The sequence below is a fragment of the Ischnura elegans genome, chromosome 3 (genome assembly GCF_921293095.1).
Source record: "Ischnura elegans chromosome 3, ioIscEleg1.1, whole genome shotgun sequence".
Lineage (NCBI taxonomy): Eukaryota > Metazoa > Arthropoda > Insecta > Odonata > Coenagrionidae > Ischnura > Ischnura elegans.
The window spans coordinates 60,725,464-60,743,750 of NC_060248.1; the positions used below are offsets into that span (position 1 = coordinate 60,725,464).

Here is an 18,287-nt window from a genome sequence, read left to right on the forward strand (position 1 = left end):
TACAAACCTGACACTGGTTCTCTTGCATTCTTTCCATATCTGGATATACCTATTGAAAACGTATTTATCCATGACATTCTTCAACATTTCCTTTGTCTTCTCGTCTTTCCCCAATTTTAACTTATCTTAAAGATATTGAAGGGCCAATTCACGTTTTGACGACAGCGAATTTCCACTTTCATCAACAATAACGTCATGTATTTCTTTGCGGATTACTTTCATGCGCTCCATTTTCTCTCATCCGAAATATTAACAATCTAGCGTAAGGAAAGCGAAATTAGAACATATTTCCTTAAATAATACACACGATCACATATATATTTTACTTGGAAAACGTACCTTTTTATCGTTCCGAGATATCCTTCACTAGTGGTAGTTCGGCCTCAACGCTGAAATTTCACGATATAGGGAAAAAAAATCCTCGTTCTTCGCTTCCATAGCACAAGCACGCACATCCTTTCGCACTCATAAAGACAGACTGACTAATTTTCTCGGTAAAATTGTGGAAGAGAATAGTTTTCAACCAATTGGAGAGAAGCATTTGTGGAAAACCCCGTGCGAAGGGAAGCGATCCTCAACAGTGCAATAACCCTTTCATAGATCGAGGCAATAAAGCAATAAGCGGCATTTCTACAAAGGGACAATGGATACGAACTCCTTGGGCGGGCTCGCGGGGTTACTCTCCTGGGCCGAGGTCTGAAGCGTTAGCTTATCACCTCTGCACCGCAGAAGGGGGAGGACTGGAAGGAGCAAGGAAGGAGGCGCCGCCGCGATAGGAGCCCGACGACGCCTCCAAGGAAAGGACGGGGAAGGAAGGACGGGACGAGGAATCCTGCACCGTCACAAAGGCGGGCAGGTCCTACTATTAGCGAAACCAAGCAATATGCAATTAATATGCTACCAATTCTAGTAGATTTTCCTATGAGGAAGGAAAATCTATCGATCGAATCGGTAGATTCTACAAAGGGACAGTTATGAAACGAGTACAGAACTTCTTTAACGCCAGATAAGAATCATAACACGGTGGTTGGGTTTTCGGGTACAATAGGGATTAACGCGGTCGGCAGGGTAGTGCCCGCCGCCACTGCGCGGGCGACGCTCCGCCACACGTGTTCCCTTTCCAGTGTTTGAGCTGATGGGAGTTATAAAAGGCCTAGAAGAGTACGGATAGTAGAATATGCAAGTGTATAGTGTTAAGAATTGGGCTTTCCAAGAACTAATACATAATTATTTGCAGCCGCCCGCTTCCCGGGACAAGAATCTGACTTACCGGCGCAATCGTTGAGTCCATTATATGACTTATGAAGGAAATCGTAATGTGCCCTTGGAAAAATTGGAGCAATAAGACTAATATGGCATACTAAATGTATACAGAGTATATAAGTGTAGAAAACTGTAATTTCGCCTCACTTTTGGCGAATTATCGTCGACTACAGCTAAGTCTGAACAAAGGTTAGCATCTAACCACCGTGTCGGGCGGTTGGACATTCATGCACGTAACTTGATGGGAGAGGCGGGGTGGCAAATTGGGGCAGGATTTTTCAATTGATAACTAAAGTTGACACTTAATTTTATAATGTAGTGCTAAACACTTCGTGAAGAAAAGTGAAAAACATCAATTTTTTCTCTACATTATGTTAAAAATACGTGAAAAATAGGACATTTTAATTGTTTACATAAAACTTATAAATATTATCGCTAGAATTAAATATTTCACTATTACGGATTCTAAAAATGTTAATTTCTATCATGTAATGATTTAAATTTAGGCATTTTTAAACATAACGCAACAGTAGAAAAAAACTTCAGTCAATTTTTAAAAAAAATGGGGAAAAAAGTTTGCGATCATTTTTCATTAATTTGACAGATGTCTCCTGCTTTAAAACAATTAGTTATAAGTAAAATTATTTCATTAATGTGGTCACTGATCATTCTTTAATTTGAAAATATAGTAGTTTTTTCCAAATTAAAAAGTGAAAAAAATCATTTTTGGCCAGCTTTTTTCGATTTCAGCCCACTGTGCGCCGGGTTTCTCTCCACCCTTCCTTCCACACCCTTCCCTCATGGCGCAAACGACCTCAGCTGTCGGGTTGCCATCTCCAATTGTCATACCATACACCTTCGTGAACATTTGCCTGTTTTTAAAACAAATAATTGATCAGAGAAAACACTGAATTAAAATTTTCCAATTTCAGAAACAGGCAAGTGTTTATCAATGCCTACTTCAGAAGCCCTGGCCTTTTTATGATAATAGCACAAGGTTTAAGTTAGAAATCAGTCACCAGAGAAGACTCGATGAGCGGGAGGTATCCATCCTCTCAAGACATGTCGTCAGAGAGAGCAATCCTTTACAACAAAGCAAAAAAATGCCTTAATTTCGTCTTCTTCTCCACGGAGGTGAGGCATGGACAACGACAGCCGCGGAGAAAGCAAGGATAAAGGCCTTCGAAATGTGGTGCTACAGAAGAATGATGACTTTCAAATGGAGTTTTTGATGGGGAAGTTCTAATAATAGTAGGAGAGAAGAGAACAATAATGAGGAAACGGAACAACCTGATAGGCTACATCTGGAGACACGGTGACCTGATCAAGACATTCGTCGAGGAACAAGTAGATGGCAAGAATGGACAAGGACCTCAAATGAAATATGTGGAATAGGTAAAGAAGACTATGAAATAGAGGAAGTGCGTAGGTGCGAAAAGATTAGCTGATAGAGCAATTGAGTGGATTCCTGCGTCAAGCAAACCCTAGGATTATTGACAGTGATGATATGATTTGAAATTATATGGTGAGTCCTCTTTAAAAAGTACGTATTGGTATGACTAATAAGAATGATACTTCAACATCTATTGACACGGAAACCTCATTCGGATGATTTCAATGACCTTCGACGGCATACAGACCCGCAACATGCGAACACTGTGAGATCAAAATAGGGGTATTATATAGGGGAATACATAAATTTAAAAAATGATACGATCACAGCTGATCGTTTCCACAATAACACCCATATCAGTCTTAGTAAAAACATTATATATCCCTGAAATGTTTTTTACTCGCGATATGAGACAAAAGATGATTTAAAAAATTAGTCACAAATTTTAATTAAGTGAGCACATGGTACATCTACATCTATATAATACCCCGCAAGCCGCCTACAAGGCGTGTGGCAGGGGGTGTTAGGACACCAGCCGTTTACAGCTAAAACAAATGAAGTACTCTAACGAGGTTGGTACTAGCGTTTATTAAAGTCCTTTATGGTCCGGGGGAAAAACGAATTCCCATATATATCCGTTCGGCAAAACATCTCTCTTAATTTATCGCTTCTATCGGACCTGGAAATATAGTGTGGCTCTAATATTATGTTCTCTGTGTCGCTCTTAAAGATATCCATTCTCAATTGTTCAAGCAATCTAAGCCTAGCGCGCAGCCTCCGAGTCTCCAATGGCTCCCAGCCTAATTCGCTTAACATATGGGTAACGCTGTCTGTACGCCCGTAGTAGTTTTTGACGAAACGCGCAGCCTTCCTTTGTATTTTATTCAGTTCGCGGATTAAGTCTTTCTGCACCGGATCCCATACGCTCGCTGCATATTCAAGGTGCGGTCGGACGAGAGCGAAATAGCACCTTTCTTTCACTTTCTCATCCGAAAATCTTCCCACAATACGCTTAACGAATCCTAATTTCTTCAGGGCTATGCCGCAAATATTCTTTATATGTGTTCCCCACGTGAGGTTCGAGGTTATCATAACTCCGAGGTATTTCACTTCGTCTGTTGCCTTTATATTAATACCATCCACTGCATAAACATGGTTAGAATTGGACGAATTCCGCAAGAAATGTAACGCCATGCATTTGCTCAGATTAAGTTCGAGTCCCCACTCTTGGCTCCACAAATGTACGTTGTTTAAGTCAGATGATAGAATTTCATAGTCAGAGTGATCACTAATTTCGCGGTAGATGACAACGTCGTCAGCAATGGCGGACCATGGTAGGTACTTGTTACACTCAATGACACAGGATAATCGAGCATTCGAAGACGATGGAGATAATCACATTGGAATAGTGCGTGCATGTAAAGGTCGATTCGAATTAATACTTTTCGACCTCCAAACACTTCCTCGTGATTTTCAACCGAGGTAAAGCCACAGGGTCATGATATATGTTCAATCTCTCACGTGTCACCATCTGTAATCAAGTTAAACACAAATACTTTTCAGTATGTGGGCTAATCACTACGATGTCACTCATGAGAAATATTATCACTCAATAAAGCGAATAAAACAATTTTTGCTGGTGGATACGTATATGCGTATTATGCAATTCAATAACAGTTACATCAGCTAACGAAATCGATGCTCTAAAAGCATTACTACGGTACTTTTAAAAGTCTTACTTTTTCTCTCTCTGAAGTCATGACCCAAAATTTTCGATTAAGTCAAATGGCAGGCGTTATATTTTCTGTGGCTGGATACTTTGGGTAATCTTCGTGACTTATAGGTCTCATTCGAAGGGAATAGACTGCAGTGGAGAATGTAGACCGCTTGTTTATATAAATAATATAAGAGAACGATTTTCAAAAAAGCATTTTTTCAGAACGCCCATTGCCTCAAAATCCAAATTACGATAAAAAGGCTGATGAATTCAGCTAACCATTTTAGGACTCGGCAAAAAAGCCTTTTAATGTCGTTAAAATGAAGAAAATAGGAATTAATAATAATTTATTTCAGAACCTTATAAGCACAATAATATCATTAACTTCAATGAAATGAAAAAATCTTCCTCTATAGAAACTGACTGACACTTGAACTTTAGTTTACAATGAAATCCATCGAGACAAGACGCATCGTCGGTCATCTATCAGCAAATATCGCTGGCCCGACGTAGAGCTCTTAGCAGCTGGATGCGTACCAAGGAAGGGAGGGAATAAGTATCCATGAACATGATTTTCGGGTTCTGCGCAAGCGAACAAGATTTTAAAGCAAAATGTGAATGACTACATGGCTCAGGAACATTACCAGAAGGATTATGGTGCGTGCATTTGATTTGTGGAAACGTGGAAAATATAGAGTTTATGTGCGTGATTGTTGACTTTTATTTAATCTATTTATTCTTAAACTATGAAAACTGTAGTAGACGAGTTAAAATTTCCATGCTTAAAATACCACTCGAATACGTTATCAAAGCAATTTTTTTAATAACGCACGAGTTTCCTATCCAATTCAATGTAGATTCACGCTCGCCGGTCCTACCAAAGACGACTGGGCAATGAGGACGCGAAGGTAATTTTCTTCACGACAGGTTAGGGTATAATATACATTCCATTCAGGAGAATTCGACGACATGACTTTGAAATATTAAGGAATCCCATCAGAAAAGTCGCCATTTTTTAGACATCATGGTAAAAAACTTTCAAGCTCCAGCAAGTTCGATGCTGGTCTTTGGTTTTTGATGCATGGCAAGTTACGAATCTCTGATTGGCTGACATAGTACGACGATAGCATTTGTTTTAAATGGTATTTATTTCGTTTTGGAGATAATTATCCAATCAAATTTAAACCTCTAACTAAGATAAAGACCAGTATCAAAATGTTAAAAACCAGTTACATTCAACAAACACTGCACTCTTAGGTATTGAAATAACAAACTACAGGGAGTACCACACTCGCCGAGTTAGGCAAAAATACTCCAATACCTAACCCATTGAGACAAGAAGGTAGCTCAATCACATGAGTATGCTATCAGCATTCCGTCGGAATCCATTTTCAAATCTGTGGATACATGAACTAAATTAAAACATATAAACAAATCATGAAAATAAGAATTATTTTCATTGCAAAACGGCAAAATTCAAACTCTCTTCTCTAACATATTCCTAAATATATATAACTTATGGTATTTTTATCTAGTGGATAATCGTGGAAAAAACTTGACAGCTAAAGATGTGGAGATAGCGTGAAAGAGACCAAACAGAAGCTGTTGCCACGGAAGAGACCTTTGGGGAAAATTCCTGAGACTCTCTTTGCAGAACGAGAGAAAACGAACCGCTATGAGCGTTGGGATGAGAACATAAGCGTGTTGAGGTGAGGATGAAAAAGGTTTTCAATGGAAATTTTTCGAGCACATACGTTCTCGAAGAGCTCTATCCGCATCCGAGATCTTTATAGCCTTGACATTCCCCAATGACGAAACATGAGGTTCTGGAAGAAATTAATATCCAAACCAAAACAATGAAATGAACGATTATTGTAATTCAGACTCCAAACGGGGTACTTTCCTCCGAGAGCCCGTCATCACATTGATTCCTATGCTCATTAAAACCCTAAGCTAGCTTAAGTGCCTACAATGGGTAGTCTTCGAGCTGAAAATATTAAAGTGAGTGGCAATAGATGCGTGTAATTAGGCAATTACTTCATAAGAGAGCGGAAAAATAGTCTTCTATCGCGACGTCAAATTGACCTTCAAAATTTTTGAATTATGGGAAAGAACGTTCATACGGGGAAACAATTTCACTCACATTACTCTCATCTCAGAGGAAAACGTGCGAGCGTGAGCATGGAATTATCAAAGTGTTCAGGCTGTTATTTCTTATAACTATTACGTTATAAGATATGAAGTGATACTACTACTTTGCACTTTCCACATGAAACTATATTTCACCTGAGTCAACATGTTTCACTGCATTGCAGCTTATATCAAGACTAACAAAAAATTCAGATTCTAGCATGGTTAAATGTTTTGTTAGTCTTGATAACGCAGTGCAGTGAAACATGTTGACTCAGTTTTATGTAGAAAAAACAAATTAGTATCACTTCATACCTTATAATGGATCTCCACGAAGTATCTGCTTCTTCCATTTAATTTGCTATTAAGTTAATTATTCATAAATGATAATGAAGATAATTGTAAATTAATGTAGAGTGACATATTAATTATTAATGATATTAATTAATTATTAAAGGAATTTGTGATGAGCGCAAGCAGATGAGGTCCACAAGTTATATACCGTCCAGACCAGGGGTGTCATGAATTTCGAAAATGGCGCTTTTGGACTTGAGGGAAAAGGGTTAAAATTGGCGATAGGAGATTAGATATACCTTAACTGATTTGTGTGCTGTGACTATAACTAGGGAAAATTACTTAAAAGTTAGCTTGTGTGAATGATGATTTGCTATGGTATACACAAGTGTTGTTAATGTTGAAAATCTTTAGTTTGCTAGTCACAAAGCAGTTTAAGGCGAGTATTGCGTGGTGTCGCAGGTGAACCCCTCATTAGCATACTTACCTGGCGTAGAGGTGTAACGGTGATCCCCAAGGCTTGACGAGGGTGACGAGGCTTGCCCATTGCACTCCGGGCGTGCTGACTCCTGCGATTGCCCCAAATGTGGGTAACTCGGGCGCACAATTTTTGGTAGTAGGAACTGCGTTCGCGCCGTCCCTCCATTACTGGTATTCATGATTGGTAAATAACTTCGCCTGTCTCTCTAGTCGAAGCACAGAGCTTCATCTATCCGAGTCGCAGGTATTGAAGGTGTCCTGCTTGGGCAGGGAAATCGATTGACACACTAATTCAATGTATCGAGTGGCTAAGGCTTGTGTGAAGCAATTCTTCGATGCTAACCTATCAACGTCGCTTGCATAGTCATTCACCGCGAGAAATTATATCAATTCCTGAAAATCAACCAATATTTTTCGTAAATTTTAATCCATTTCATAACTCATACCTTACGGAAACATCCCAATGAATCATTCAGTTAATAATTCCTTAAAATGAATATGAATGTGTTTTCCAGTTAAATTTCAATCTATTCAAGCGTGATGGAGTCGAATTTTTCCATCTTAAATAAAAATTCTTGCAATTCAAGCAACTCTCAGTGTTCAAATATAACTTTAGATGAATTTGTCGGAAGCGGTCTATAATGCAAGCTGTGGTAAGTAAAAATTACTATTTGACATAGTTAGTTTTTAAAGAACGAAATTTACAGGTATATTTCCGCTAAGCTACTAAACAAACTACTTTTCAATTAAAAATTGCTCAAATTACTACACACATCATGTTAAGACGCGTTCCTTAACATGAAAAACACTGTCCTTGTCTAACCTCCATATGCATGACTCAAATATTCCTGGCATATTTATGGCGGCCCGAAAACCTGCTTCACAAGATGAGTTTAATTTGGTGTCATTACCATTAACTGCAGCATCAATCATGGAGATGGAAAGAAATTATCGACGTCTTACTTTTGGAGACGACAACTCATCGCTTCTGTCTCGAATGTCTCCATAGCAGGGTTGCCAAGGACGAGGCATCTTCCATCAAAGTTCTCACTAACTTCAACTAATTAGAGCTATTAGCAGATGTCAGTATTAGTATATCCAACGAATTTGAAGGACGGTTAAAACATAGCGTTCCAAGTTCCAATGTAAAATGTAATGTTATCCAACTTATCAATACGTGCATAAAATTATATCAGGAGAGGCGTAACAATTGCAAATATTTTTCTCCTTAAATTAGTGTTAACTCCTCTTTGAAAATAATGATTTCTCTATGTTGTTGGAATAATCACTGGAAGAAGATTCTAAAATAAATAAGGGAAGAGAATATAAATTTCCTACGATGACGAATAGAAATTTCGAACGCTTATGGTTTTTCGCGTCATTATTTATCCAAGCACTCTCATCGCAGAGATAAATGTGCAGAGTACCAAAATTCTGATTGGTGTTATATAATTAAGATAAAGGAGACGATTTTCTGAGGTTTATACATGATTACCATGACTCGGCGTTAATATTTTTAGACCTCATAACTGGAAATCCTCGGCCTTGAACGAAGCAAAAAATTGTTTTACTTATTGCGAAATACACCTCGGAATCATACCATCGCCATACCCAAAGTACGACTTTCAAGCTTGGTGAAAAATTACTCCAGCTGAAACAATCTACTCTTATATTTATTATGCGTAAAGTATAGATTCAGATTATTATAAGGAACTAATACTGTTGATCCAAAAACACTTATTCCAATGAGGACAACTGAAATAACCCAATCGTTGCAAAATTTTACCTCTCATAATACCCATTGACGGTTCAGAAATGTTTCCTGACATGTGCAAAAGCATTTTCTTTGTGAAGCACACCCTCCAAAGATAGCTCCCCAAACCCACGACTCTCGTCCCTCAATGTGAGGTTTAATTTCATACGCAACATCAACTGAAATACTTTTTCGTATAATGCCCACAAAATGATAAGAATACTTGCAATGGCCCTCACTGGCTTCTGTGCATGGATTCGAAACGGAAATGGGATGATCCGTGATCACTTGATGGAACTGATCAGTCTGACTGCCGGACTTAGACGATATAGTTTGTTTCCATGATGCATATTTCTATTGGTAACTTTATTTCCATTGAGCTGAATGCCCACGACGAAGGAGAATTATCAGGACTTTAATTAAATCAACCAGTGGCTATTTTATTAGCAAACAGACTCCACTTCCCATCATCATCATTTCGGTCTATGATCCAAAGATTGATTTGACATAGCTCTCCACTCAATTCTCCTATCAGCTAGCCTTTTCACACCTACATATTTCTCCTTTTTCACCTGTTCCATATATTTTATTCGAGATCTTCCTTTTTCGTTGTCATGTACTTGTACCTATAATATTGACTTCATCATTCCATCTTCATCATTCTTCATCATGTCTCAAAATATGGCCGATAAGGTTGTTCCGTCTTCTTATAAAAGTATTCATGAGGCTTCTCTTCTCTCCTAGTCTTCTATGGACTTCCACATTACTTACTAGGATCTTCCTTTTGATCCTTACAATTCTTCTCTAGCACCACATTTCGAAGGCCTCTGCCCTTTATTTCTCTGCGGCTGTCATTATGTCCATGCCTCACTTCTGTAGAGAAGCGCACTTCAAATGTAAGTTCTGATGAATTATTTCCTGACTTCTGAGTTTATATTTCCTGGTGTAAGTAGATCTTTCTTTAGGTGGAATGTTCTCTTTGTCTAGGCCGCTGATAATTTATTTCTTGCTTCTCCCATCCCTAGTAATCCTGCTTGCCAAATAACAGAATTCATCCATCTCCACCAGTTTTTGTTTCCCTACTCTCTACCTTGTAACTTCTGTTGCATACTAATATCTTGGCTTTCTTTCTACTTATTTTCAGCTGATATCTACTCATTACCCATTCCATATTAACCAGAATATTTTTCAAACCCTTCTCTGTCTCTGCTACGATAGCTAAGTTATGAGCAAATTGTAGCATGCTAACTTTTTCACTTTGTGTATTCACTTCCTAGGCCTTTCCTTTTATCTCATTAATGGTTTTCTCGATGTAGATGTTGAAAATTACAGGTGACAAAGCGCAGTTTTGTCTCACTCCTTTCCAAATTCTTACTTATTCAGTGTTGGCTCCTGATCTTATTAGCGCTCTTAGTTTCTGTACAAACTGCGGATTATTTTCCTATCATTGTAAAGAACTCCAATTCCTGTCAGGACTCCCAGCTGTGTGTTCCAATCCACGTTGTCTAATGTCTTCTCTACGTCCACGAATGCATTTCTATCTAGCTTCTCCCATCGCTAGTTATTGTGCTTCCTAAGAAACAGGATTGATTCACCTCTTAAATTTCCCATGTTAATGTAAAATATGATTCAGATTTCAACAATAGCCTCTCTTTTTTGTTACTGCGCATCCATCGCACACGCTCTTGCATATGCTTCTGCTGAGGTATCGCCCGAGTTAATCCCTGGAAACACCCCAGCGACTCTTTCGTCGATTAATCATACGATTAAAGCAATTTGCCATGAGCGCGAGAAGATGATACAAACGGCAGCGGAGAGAAGCGCAGCGGTTCGTTTCATTAATTCCTGGATTACTCAAGAGTCGGCAAACGCTGGGGAATGTAGAGGGAGAGATAGAGAAGCGAATAGAGAAAGGGCGGTGAGTCAAGATTTGAAAGAGGCGACGGAAGATGCAACGGAGGGGATCGGGCTGAGTGTTGACGTCCCAACTCGACGGCTTTGGTCAAAATCCCGGCGATGGTTGAGAAATTTCAGAGACTGCCCGATCCCTGAAGAAGAAGGCAATGGTATTTTCTTGAATGTTGCGTGGAGGACATTTCAAGCGCAACACTCCGTCCGTCGTATGTTTCCTTGGCGCCTTCCGTAAAGAGCAGGCCAATGCCTGGGCCCGGCGCAGTGCGCCGGTTTTCTCTCTACCCTTCCATCCATACCCTTCCCTCGTGGCGCAAAAGACCTCAACTGTGGGTCACCTCCTCCAAGTACCATACCACACAAAGATGCAAGGAATGTAACACAGGGGGGATCGGGTTGGTGTGGTGGCTAGAATGCTGGCTTCCCACCCGGCGGGGTCGGGGTCAAATCCCGGCAGTGGCAGAGAATTTTCAGAGACTGCCCGATCCCTGCTTGAATGTTGTGTGGAGGACACTTCAAGCGCAACACTCCGTCCGTCGGATGGGACGTAAAGCCGTGGTCCCCTAGGCGCCTTTCGTTAAGAGCAGGCTAACGCCGACGCCGGGTTTCTCTCCACCCTTCCTTCCACACCCTTCCCTCATGGCGCAAATGACCTCAGCTGTCGGTTGCCTCCTCCAAATACCACACCATACCATGTAACACAGGACCGCCTTCCCTTGCCAAGTGGCTTATCTCGCGAGGTTATGCGCGGGAGCGAAGTGAGATACGAGCCCAGCAGACGGAGTCAATACGTAACGCGCAGGAATTGGGATACTCTACGAGAGGGCCAACGGGACCACGTAGAGGAGATCCCAGTCCGACCCGTAACAGCTTTACTTAAGCTGCCACTTCGGGCGATTTTTAATCAGTACTTACAGATTCCCGCAGAAAGGCAGTGGATGAGGATTCAGGGTGGGTCCTTGGAAGGGTAAAGGCACGAGAGCCAGGATCCAAGAACCAAAACTTATTCGCCCACTCATTTTCGGGATGCTGACTGATAGATAGATAGATAGACCGCAGCAAGGCAATGAGCACAAGGAATACATATATTATCAATATTTGCAGTATAGTATTTGAGTTCGCGAGGTACAGCACTGAAAATTTGTGAGTTCGGTAGATCATGTCTTTACGAGTATAAATTTCGGTTAACATTCCTGCTTATACTTTATTTCTCCTTGATATTACGGTCCCATTGCTTTCAGAGAAGCGAATGATCTCTTTTAAACCCATTTAAATCCGCGGAGGGAACAGCAATTCCTGCGGCAGAGGCTACATTTCCTCTATTGAAATATTCGTTTTGAGGGCTGTGAACTGCGAGCTCCTCAACTGAATTTACGACTGGGGAGGGACAAATAGGAGAGGCACCCGGAGGGCACTGAAAGGATCAACAGGAAACGCCCACATAAATCGCGAGGAATCATCGCTATTGCACAGCAGTCGATGGGTTCAAGGTATATTCAGGTATTATTTCACTGGCATACGTCCGTACGTTTTGAGCAAAACCGGACTTCTTTAAACCCAGTTTTGTTCTAAAAATAATCAAGTGGCATCAGAAATAAGGAAATCATTACAAAAGCGGAGAGATGAAAGAACTTGGAGAACAACTCTACATGAAAAGAAATCTGGGTACAAAGTAAAGTCTCAGCCAGAGACAACAGATAAGCGAATTTGGAGAAGGAGAAAAAAATGGATTGATCCGTAGAGCAATTAAAAGGCTATAAGAGAGTTTTTCCATGAGATATGGGGGATAGGAAACTTATAGGCATTGGAGATAACCGTGAACATGGTGATTTTCAGGATAATATAAAACAGAGGTAAATGTAATAGGCAAAAAAATGAAGCCCACCTATTAAGTTCTAGGATAGTATAATAAGGGCTAGTAGAGGAGGAGAACTCAAATGGACGAGAAATTAAAGAGAGCAGCAATGCAGACTATCACATGGCTGCCACGAAAAAGTTTGGTGACGAAATTAAGAGGTAACTTTTAAAGCGATACTGATGCTTCAAAATCGAATCGAAAACATGCAAGTAGTTTGATTCCATTACCCAATGAATCCAAATAATTGTTTTTGAAACAAAATTATGAATCTCTAATCAATGAGTAAGTTGATGTAGATTAACATAATCGTAGTTAAAAAGTGCTCTTCGAGGGAATCGAACTCTGTCTCATTTCTGCCCCGTCTGACTCTGAACGTTCTCCCATTAAAAAGAGGGCTCTTTTCATTCTTTATCAGTTTTTCATAATATCTCCCCAATTAAATAAAATTAATACTCGGATTGAACGAAATAAGGATTATCATAAATATAAATATCTTCGAATAACGAAATTCTCACTTATTTTGCGGAATTATGCTCTCGGAAATTCTAAAATTCCTTAGCCTCGTTTCTAGGTCCCCCTCCATCAATAGGACAATCGGTAGCCAGTCTGCTTTCACAGAAGACGGACTTTTATGAGCATAAGACTTTTAAGCACAGTATGAATCATAAATTATCTTGCGTAAAACTTCACAAAAAGAGGAGTATTGGATGAGCAATAATCCCTGAAAACCGGTATTTTAATTAGAAGGCCACTGTAGCTAGGGCTTTCAAAGTACTCGACATGAAGCCCATGAATCAGCTATTCGTTTACACTTTAATGGAAATACATGGCAACCGTATTTAATTTTTGTATGTTCATAACAGCCAATAATTATGAAACAAGAAATTGCAAATTAAAAGAGCTATTTTACGCACCGGATTTTTTCTGAGGAAAGTTTGGGATAGAAGAAGAAGCGTTTCGCAGTGATAAAATCGTTTGTTGTTCCAGTACCTAGTTTATGACTGAAAGAACCTCCCAATCCAAGAAGGAAGATTTTTAACGATGGTTGCAGGACTAGAGGACTGAGGGAAACCTCACCGCGAGCAGTTGATATGACTTAAACCCGCCGAAATGTCTACTCTCATAACTTTATTAAGAATAAACGAGTATAACCGAATAGATTAGAAAATATCTCCGCAAATCAGACGCAAGTATTTTGCGGGTGAACCGCCTTTCTGGCAAGCATGTTCCCCGATGAGCAGCAGATACGTCGTCCTATGGAGGGCAGGTGGTAACCGATAAACTAAACTCAGATGGGAATCTCTGTCAGACTGTAGACTGAGAAATAGACTAAACCTATCACATAAATTAGAGAGCAGTGTATTTTCTGACGAAGTTTGCCATATCTTAAGGACGCCAAGACACTACGGTAGATCAGATCATGTAAATAAAATAAGAGAGATAGATTGTAGAACAAGGGTGGTTCTTTATTTTTCGAAGTACTTTCGAGACACCCACTCATTGTATGCCAATTGGTGTAAAAACATATCCTGTAAAATATTATTGCAATTGCAAAACGGGAAGACGTGCCGTATCGCACTCAAAGTTGAGAAATGTTGGCACTTTTGGCCGTTTTTCGGATTTGAATGCCGATAAGAAGGCGCTGGTATTTTTCAACTGATTTTCTATGGTAACCAACGTTACATTGGACCTTTGAACTGCTGCACCTAAAATATTTTCCAATTGTGACCAGTGGTTTTCGACTAAGATACAGTGTAGAACAGACGGATTCAAAATTTCCTTTTTTCCACGATCAATTAGAGACTATAAAGGCAGCGTAATCACAAATAGATTAGGTGACTTGTATTATAAACTACCAACTTATGTATACCTTGATGAATGCTTCTGAATTTTCTTATTCTTTTTAACCGCATGATTTGTGTGTTCTAGCTATATTGGCAGAATACCTTAATGAGTAGTTTAGTAGTAGTATGAGAGTTAGTTTTGCCTTGGAATGAATGCGGTAGTGCGGCGAATAATTTGTTAGTACGCGTAACGTTTTTTGTACCGAGTGGTGTGCATGTAGAACCGATATCTACATGTAAATACTTCTAGAGCGAGCCACCTCTAGGATGTTTGGCACTGGGCGACCAATCTCCAGCATGCATGAGGACTCCGACATGAACACCACACGGCCATCAATATATTACGCATAATTACAAAAAATACGCGCACATCCGTGCAACGGCAAAACTTTCCAGTAATACATGTGCCAAATCCATGCAAGGTCAGAACATGGGGTAAACAATAGCGTTACTTATTTAATGGAAGGTAACTGGAATCAAAAGTTACGTATCCGCAAGCTTTGCACCGTTCAGACCAGGTGTGTCATGAAATTCGAAAATGGCGCTTTTGGACTTGTGGGAAAAGGGTTAAAACTGGCGATAAGAGATTGAGTATACCTTGGCCGATGTTTGTTTTTTAACTATAACTAGGGATATTTACTTAAAAATTAGCTTGTAAGAATAATGATTTGCTATGGTATACACAAGTGGTGGTAATTTTGAAAATCTTTAGTTTGCTTGTCACAAAGCAGTTTAAGGCGAGTATTGGGTGGTGCCGCAGGTGAACCCTTCATTAGCATACTTACCTGGCGTAGAGGTGTAACGGTGATCTCTAAGGCCGTTCCTCCGGGACGAGGCTTGCCCATTGCACTCCGGGCGTGCTGACTCCTGCGATTGCCCCAAATGTGGGTAACTCGGGCGCACAATTTTTGGTAGTAGGGACTGCGTTCGCGCCGTCCCTCCATAACTGGTATTCATGATTGGTATATAACTTCGCCTGTCTCCCAAGTCGTAGCAGAGCTTAATCTATCCGAGTCGCAGGAAGTGAAGGTGTCCTGCTTGGGCAGGGAAATCGATTGACACACTAATTCAATGTATCGAGTGGCCAAAGCCAGTATGAAGCAATTCTTTGATGCTGACATAACGACGTCGGGTGAATTGTTACATTGCGCCGGAATTGGATGACACTCCATCTATATAATACCCTGCGAGCCACTGCAAGGGTCTTCCGCAGAAATGCCGAGAGCGGTGTAAGCCTTTCCCAAAAATTCATCACCGCGCTTTTCAAGATTGTTCGCAATTAAAAAATATTCACCGAGCTTTTTTTTCATTTGAAACATGGTGTCATGCTCTCCATGGCTGAGATATTCTATGTTCATTCCCTCTCTTGAAGTTATTATCACCAAAAGCAGACGCATTCGGCGTCTTGTTTACTGTACCCAGAAGCAATAAAAATTACATTGCGATAGTTTCTTTATCCCCGGATATTTTCTAGCATACTGCACCATTTATTTAATAACAGAATAAATAATGTTAAAAATTTCGACTTTTGGCAAGTTTTTTTTCGAGTTCCGAAAACTGTGCGGCAGCAATACAGTTAGTATTACAATTTTGTTACACCAACTCAATTCAGCAATATTTGACTGTTATGATATAGTACTTCGATACAAAATTTTGCATGAGAGAGTTTTACCACGAACTAGTGAACCCAAGACCAATTACCCAAACAAAACGTTTTCAGTTATTTAGGTGCTTTTTTCACATTTTGGTAGAAAAATAGGTTTCTGCCAATTCTGAGATGGAATGTTTGAGATAAGTTGGTGACCACTTTTACCTTAAAAATAACAAAGATATGAAATGATATTAAAGATTTTTATTTGAAATATCTTAAGGATACCATTTCCTTAACAAAAGCAATAATCACGGTTATACTACCGTGACTTTTTTCGTGCTTTGTTAGCATAGCCGTGATTTTTGCTTCAGGGGAGAATTCTATGCGTTAATGGAAGTTTTTTTGCTAGCAACGAAAATAAATTAAAATACGCTTACCTCGCTCAATTTTGTCGCAAACGTTCTTTGAAGATTTCGTAGTATAGGGATTATAGTAGCAAACAGTGATAGCACCGCTCCGAATTCATAAATTGTGCTGGAACGCAATTCCGCCCCTCGCGTACTTTAAATACCAACACGGCAGGCGAGATTTTAAAACAAATCAGGGAGCAAATATAAGGAAAACATGAGATGATGATGATGATGACGAGCGTCGGCTTGCAGGAGACGTGAGCAGAAATATAAAGAAGAAAAGTGGGAACTTCATCCGTGACGTCAGTTAGAAGAGGATGCCGAAGGTGTCCACATTTAGTGATGATGACTTCAAGAGAGAAAGAATGAAAATTGAACATCTTGGTATGACACATAGCAATACATGGGTGGATGACACCGTGTTTCAAATGAAACATAAACACGCGAATATTCTTTATTGCGAATAATTAGTCACTTTTTTATCTTGGACAACAATCATGTCATGTATCTACAAGATTAAGACAAATTAACATGACCGACGTTCATTGTCTTACAGCACGAGAGAAAAAATCAGCAAGCTGATGTAGGTACGCCGTGACCACCATTTGCCCATTCAAATCTTTTAATGAGAAAAATGCTGATAAATATTTAGCACTCAAGCATTTTCTGAGACCTTTACTGAACCATCTCCATAATAATCATGGGTAGCATCAACGCTATGCGAAACGTGTGCAGCCCTGGATGACTGGACTTTTAGCATTATTATTAAAGTATTTTATCGATTGAGGAAGGTTTCCATGGAGTGCTTAAGAAGCATTCTGATATGCTCCTCTTCCTTAATGTACTTCCGTCTTCAATTCACAACAAGGCATACTACCTTTTATTCTATCTAAAAGTTTTATTCTCTTACTCTCCCTCGTTTACCTAACATTCTGTCCTCCAACACTAACTCCAACATCCCCTCCTCGCTAAGTACTCGCGCCATCCATACTTTTTGTCTCCTCCATATCTCATTAAGAAGAAAAAATTTACATTCATGAAAAAAATTATTCATTGAAGTTCAAGTTGAAAACCGAATGGCTGTGAATAAGCAAAATTAATAATGAAGAACCGACGCTATGCGAATCGTGTGCAGCCTTGGATGACGGGACTCTTAGCATTATCATTAGCATAAGCCAATCAAAAGTACCAATTTCTTACAAAACTCACAAGCTTAAAAAGGATAATATGACATTCCCTGTAATCATGAGAGTCTTCATCCGCGATGGTGCTGCTTTAAAAGAAAAGCAAGACTTCAAGGGTACAAATAAGTACAAGATTAGAAGAAAGCCAACAAGATCACACCATTACAAATCATGCAGAAAAAAAGATAAATTTAAATACCGGAAAGGTAGATAGGAAGACAAGACTTTGAAGCAGAACATACGAATTGTCAGAGCAATTTTAAAAGAGGAATAATCTTATAATTGATGAACCTTTGCCCAACCACTGACAATGAGCTAAATTTTGAAATTGCAATATTTTTACTAGTGATGGGTCGGTTCGATTCCTCGATTCTTCGATTCCTCGATTCTCGGCCAAGAACCGGAATCGAAAACGAGTACTTGCCAAGGTGAAAAATCGATTCCGATTCCAGTAGTACT

At 39.6% G+C, this 18,287-nt stretch overlaps 2 non-coding genes across 2 annotated transcripts; both read left to right on the plus strand.

Annotated features, from left to right (window-relative positions):
• The first annotated feature begins 7,276 nt into the window (after positions 1-7,276).
• LOC124156665 lies at positions 7,277-7,440 on the plus strand. The gene has a single exon (XR_006864374.1). It is a non-coding gene; the product is annotated as a U1 spliceosomal RNA (small nuclear RNA).
• A 7,980-nt stretch (positions 7,441-15,420) lies between these two features.
• Positions 15,421-15,584, plus strand: LOC124156685. Its single transcript, XR_006864387.1, has one exon. It is a non-coding gene; the product is annotated as a U1 spliceosomal RNA (small nuclear RNA).
• Positions 15,585-18,287: the final 2,703 nt, after the last annotated feature.